Raw genomic sequence first — 6,152 nt, forward strand, 5'->3', positions numbered from 1 at the left:
TTGAGAAAAGGAGCCAAATAATTTCAGCAAGATCATTCAGTCCCATGCAAGAAGTTATTCCACACAATAGGTTGATAATGAGAATCACAGAATTGCAGAATGGTTTGGGTTGGGAGGAATATTAAAGTTCATCCAGTGCCACCCCCTGCCATGGCAGGGACACCTCCCACTGTCCCAGGTTGTTCCAAGCCCTGTCCAGCCTGGCCTTGGGCACTGCCAGGGATCCAGGGGCAGCCACAGCTGCTGTGGGCACCCTGTGCCAGGGCCTGCCCACCCTCACAGGGAAGAATTTCACCCTAGGTATATTTTTATATTTTTTAACTTCACTCTATAGGTATAAATACCTATCTATTTCCTAATAAGTACCTAAATATTTCCTAATTTTGTGGGAGGAAGTTGTGGGAAGAGTTCCCACTGACCTCTGGGCCTTCAGCCCATCCTGTTACAGCTTTTGTGGGGCCAGTAACAACTCTGGCTGTCTCTAAACCTCCTAAAGTGAATTCTTGTGGTGCAAATGGTGTGTAGGCTGCCTGGCAGGCATCCTCCAGAAGCCTTGTGAAAAAAACCCAGGGTGTTTGTTGAGTGCTGATGTCCCCATTCACACTGGGAGGCAATTTTTAGCTGTGATTACTTGTTTTGATTTCTGCAAGTTCAATTTTCTTTATGGAGGTGGAGGAGGCTCTGCTGCTTCATAAAACTGGAAGTTCTTTTGCAAGTCAATTACAGACCAAAGCCACAAACAGAAGAGAAAAATTCATGAAGTTGGCAAAAATTTCATGAAGTTATTGTTGGTATAGGTCTAATTTATCTTAAAAGTACAACTGGTTTGGATCTAGAATTGAAAGGTTTTATTTTTCATTGGTTTGGTTCAATTCCTTCACATATCACAATCACAATTAACCAATTAATTATTTTCTCTTCCTTACAAAATCAAAATGGCTTCTATAAATTGATCAGGGATGGAAAGGTTTTATTTTTCATTGGTTTGGTTCAATTAACCAATTAATTATTTTCTCTTCCTTATAAGACCAAAATGGCTTCAAAAATTTATCTTTGATCTAGGATGGAAAGGTTTTACTTTTCATTGGTTTGGTTCAATTAACCAATTAATTATTTTCTCTTCCTTATAAGACCAAAATGGCTTTTATAAATTTATCTTTGATCTGGGATGGAAAGGTTTTATTTTTCATTGGTTTGGTTCAATTCCTTCACATATCACAATCACAATTAACCAATTAATTATTTTCTCTTCCTTACAAGACCAAAATGGCTTCTATAAATTTATCTTTGATCTGGGATGGAAAGGTTTTACTTCTCATTGGTTTGGTTCACTTCCTTCACATATCACAATTAACCAATTAATTATTTTCTCTTCCTTATAAAACAAAATGGCTTTTATAAATTTATCTTTGATCTAGGATGGAAAGGTTTTATTTTTCATTGGTTTGGTTCAATTAACCAATTAATTATTTTCTCTTCCTTATAAAACCAAAATGGCTTCTATAAATTGATCTGGGATGGAAAGGTTTTATTTTTCATTGGTTTGGTTCAATTCCTTCACATATCACAATCACAATTAACCATTATTTTCTCTTCCTTCTAAAACCAAAATGGCTTTTATAAATTTATCTTTGATAGAGGATGGAAAGGTTTTATTTTTCATTGGTTTGGTTCAATTAACCAATTAATTATTTTCTCTTCCTTATAAAACCAAAATGGCTTTTATAAATTTATCTTTGATAGAGGATGGAAAGGTTTTACTTTTCATTGGTTTGGTTCAATTCCTTCACATATCACAATCACAATTAACCAATTAATTATTTTCTCTTCCTTACAAAATCAAAATGGCTTCTATAAATTGATCAGGGATGGAAAGGTTTTATTTTTCATTGGTTTGGTTCAATTCCTTCACATATCACAATCACAATTAACCAATTAATTATTTTCTCTTCCTTATAAGACCAAAATGGCTTTTATAAATTTATCTTTGATCCAGGATGGAAAGGTTTTACTTTTCATTGGTTTGGTTCAATTCCTTCACATATCACAATCACAATTAACCATTATTTTCTCTTCCTTATAAAACCAAAATGGTTTTTATAAATTTATCTTTGATCTGGGATGGAAAGGTTTTATTTTTCATTGGTTTGGTTCAATTCCTTCACATATCACAATCACAATTAAACAATTAATTATTTTCTCTTCCTTATAAGACCAAAATGGCTTCTATAAATTTATCTTTGATCTGGGATGGAAAGGTTTTACTTTTCATTGGTTTGGTTCAATTAACCAATTAATTATTTTCTCTTCCTTATAAAACCAAAATGGCTTCTATAAATTGATCTGGGATGGAAAGGTTTTATTTTTCATTGGTTTGGTTCAATTCCTTCACATATCACAATCACAATTAACCAATTAATTATTTTCTCTTCCTTACAAGACCAAAATGGCTTTTATAAATTTATTTAAAGGCACTGTTTTAGTGAGCCCCTGTAGGTCAAGGAGGTTTCCCTGGAGAAGGCAGCCCTTGTTCTGCAAAGGGGATCTTCCTTTTCTCTTCCTCCCCCTGCAATTTGCTCAAATCAATCTGCATTGCTGCATGGTTGGTATCCAAAATAGAACCACTCATCGAGTTCCTTATAAAAATACCAACATGATCCAGCAGTTTTTTCCCCAAATAGCTCCAGAAGTGCTCTCTGAAACCACTGCCCCAGCAGTGCCAGCTCCACCCTCCCGTTTCCAAACAGCTCTGGAAAATATCATGAGGGGAAAGATAACTCGAAGCCTCCAAAATAATTATTTCATTTGCATCCTGAAAATTAAATTCCAGAAGGCAGGGTTTCAAACCAGCCCAGAAATGTGGCCTTGTGTTGGCAAAAACAAATGCTCAGTGTAGTCTCACTTCACACTTACTCATTTTCAGGCTGCTGGGTGCCTGGAAAATGCAGATTTTTGGGATGAAGGAACTGTTGAGCAGCTGCATTGTGAGGCACTTCATAAAGGCTTGTGTTGCTGTGTCTCAGTGGATCCTGACAGCCTCACCTCAGGACCTGGTGCATTCAACCTTCCCAAGGGGAGAGAATAGCTCAGGGTCATTGTTTTGAATGTTCAGCTTCCTTTGGAGAGTTCATTCTGCTGCTTTCAAATCCCAGAGTCATCAGAGGGGGCTCTGGAAAACGTTATCCATGAAGGATCTAGAGCACATTCTCTGCACCCCTTCCCCACCTCAGGGACAAATTAAGGCAGGAGGGAATGTGTCCAAGGCCAGGCTTTCCTTTTCATTGCTATAGTTACTTGGCAGTGGGGCCCTTGCAGTGTAATATCAAGTATTTATTATTGTGGGACTCCAAGGTGATGTTTGGAACATGTGGTTTTGAAAAACCTTCCTTGCATTTTACAGGCCAGGATTCCTTCCCTCCCTTGTGCTCTCCTCTCCTTTCTTTCCAGTAAATAAGTGTAGGAATAAATGGAGGAAATGAAGGCAGAAAGGTTCAAAATGAGCCCTGGATTTCTCTGGTGGAAGTCACCTTCAGGTTTGAGCAGGTTCAGCCCTTGGATCCCCAGTTTTGTTAACAATACCTGGCTTAAGAACTGCTCACTAGGAGTTAGGCACAGCTTGGGTTTGATAAGGCAGAGGCAGCACTGGGGATCTCAGATGAATTAGCACCCTTTTTATTCTTCAAACTGCTGTTTCCTTGTGTCCTGTGGAAGATCCATGCAGAGGAGTGCTGTGGAGTTCTGGGCCCTCACCACAGGAAGGACCTGGAGGGGCTGGAGCGTGTCCAGGGCAGGGAATGGAGCCCCAGGAGAGGCTGAGGGAGCTGGGCAGGGGCTCAGCCTGGAGCAAAGGAGGCTCAGGGGGCCCTTGTGGCTCTGCACAGCTCCTGACAGGAGGGGACAGCCCAGGGGTCGGGCTGTGCTCCAGGGAACAGGGACAGGAGCAGAGGAACGGCCTCAGGCTGGGCCAGGGCAGCTCAGGGGGGACACCAGGAGGAATTTCTGCATGGAAAGGGTGCTCAGGCCTTGGAACTGCTTAGGGAGGTTTGGAGTGCCCATCCCTGCAGGTGTCCAGGGAACACCTGGAGGTGGCACTGAGTGCTCTGGGCTGGGGACAAGGTGGGGATTGTCACAGCATGGACTGGATGGTCTGGGAGGGCTTTTGCAGCCAGAAGGGTTCTGTGGTTCCATTGCTGCCTTGGAGGTGAGGAGCTCTCTGGAACTGCACAGCTGGAATTCAAACCCTTTCCACAGAACACATTTCCTTTCAACTCTTACCTCTGGTTTGTCCATAGAGCAGGAGGAGTTTTTGTTTCAAAAGTTCCCAGCAAGTTTCTTGTAAATCTTGAACCTTCCCCAGCATGAGAATATCACCTCTTATCCTACTTTTTCAAGCATCCCTTGTGTCATTTCCCCACTGGATACCAACACACTCTTGCTCTCCTCTTTTCCAAAGAGTACACATGCAGCTTCTCCCATAGATTTAAATAACATGAATCACCTCCCACACATCTATTTTTTATTTATTTTTCTGCCAAGATCTGCACAGGAAGGCAGCAGTGTAGGAGTTATCTGCTTGTAATGGTTGACACAGGCTCAGTGTGGGCCCCCACTCCCTTGTTTCCTGTACTTCCAGAACAATTCTTTCATGTTACAGAGAGCTCAGACCTGGGTGGGAACCTCCAGCTCTCAATCTCTACTCTGCTGTGTTGGGTTTTTCCTCCAAACATAAGCCACATTCACCAACAGACACTGATGCTTCTTTCTCTATTTGAAAACCTTTTAGCTCTCTGAGCAACAAAAAAAGTCTGAGGAGAAAGAAACCCCTCCTGAGCAGGACTTTGCCCTGGGATGGGAAAGGTGCCAGCAACTCCATTAAGCCTCCTGTGCTGTCCTTATTGATTTTCTGTGGGCAGCACGTGGATGCTGTGGGGTGAGCAATGCTCTGAGGCTGAGCTGAGTGCATCAGCAGGGACAGGCTGTGCTGCAGTGCAACATCCCTCCTGTCACAGACAGCTTGGATGGAAATTCCTTCCCTTGGGGTTTTTCCTCCTGAGTGTAGGGCAGGATGGTGGGGATGGATGGAGAGCAGAGATCTCTGCAGCCAAATCTGGATCTTGGGGTTCATTGCAAAGGGCCAAGTGCAGGGACCTGCTGGGAGCTGCCAAACACAGCTGGAGCAGGGCTGAGAGAGGAGAGGGGGAGAGAGGGTGAGAGGGTGAGAGCAGCAAGAGAGCAAAAGCATCAGAGAGGAAAAGGGGTAAGAGAATAAACGGGGTAAGAGGCAAGGGAGAGAAGTTCCTGTTACAATACCATGAATCATCTTCTGTGTAGAATATTCTGATTCTCACTAACCAATCTAGCACAAGATACAAATCTTACAGCATTTCCATACAGCCTATAAGAATCACTACATTACCACACTGTGCTCCATTTTAAACCCTAAAATCTCCTCTTTGGGCCCTTTCTGCCAAGCTGTAGGGTCTGCTCTGAGCCTTGGATTTGCTTGCAAGCAGAGGGCCTTATTTTATCAAAAGGGGATCACCTTCAGCCAGCCACACCATTGTTTTTTTGTTGTTCAGTAACTGAGGGATCTCATAGCTTGCTTTCATTTCAATCTCGCTTATAATTTCAATATTCTCAAAATCTTTTGCCAGACAATCATATTTATAAGGCTTTCCTGTTTCATCTTCCCCAACACTGAGAAGCTGAGAGGCCTCAGGAACAAAATGTAAACAATGGTTATCTGCTGCTGTGGAATGCAACAGGTGCATCTGGGATTGGTCTCATGTGGTTGTTTCTAATTAATGGCCAATCACAGTCAGCTGGCTCGGACTTTTTCTGAAACAGAAACTTTTGTTGTCATTCTTTCTTTTTCTATTCTTAGCCAGCCTTCTGATGGAATCCTTTCTTCTATTCTTTTAGTATAGTTTTAATATATCATAAAATAATAAATCAGCCTTCTGGAACATGGAGTCACATCCTCATCTCTCCCCTCATCCTGGGACCCCTGTGACACCATCACACCCTCAGGCTTTGCATGGGGCCACACCACATCCATGAGCACAGTTTGTGCTGCTGCTGCTGCGTTCCCACACCACTCTGTGGGATTGTGTGTGTGTGCTGTTCATGGTTCCAGCTGTCAGGTGTGGCTG

The sequence above is a fragment of the Melospiza georgiana genome, chromosome 22, assembly GCF_028018845.1.
Source record: "Melospiza georgiana isolate bMelGeo1 chromosome 22, bMelGeo1.pri, whole genome shotgun sequence".
NCBI lineage: Eukaryota > Metazoa > Chordata > Aves > Passeriformes > Passerellidae > Melospiza > Melospiza georgiana.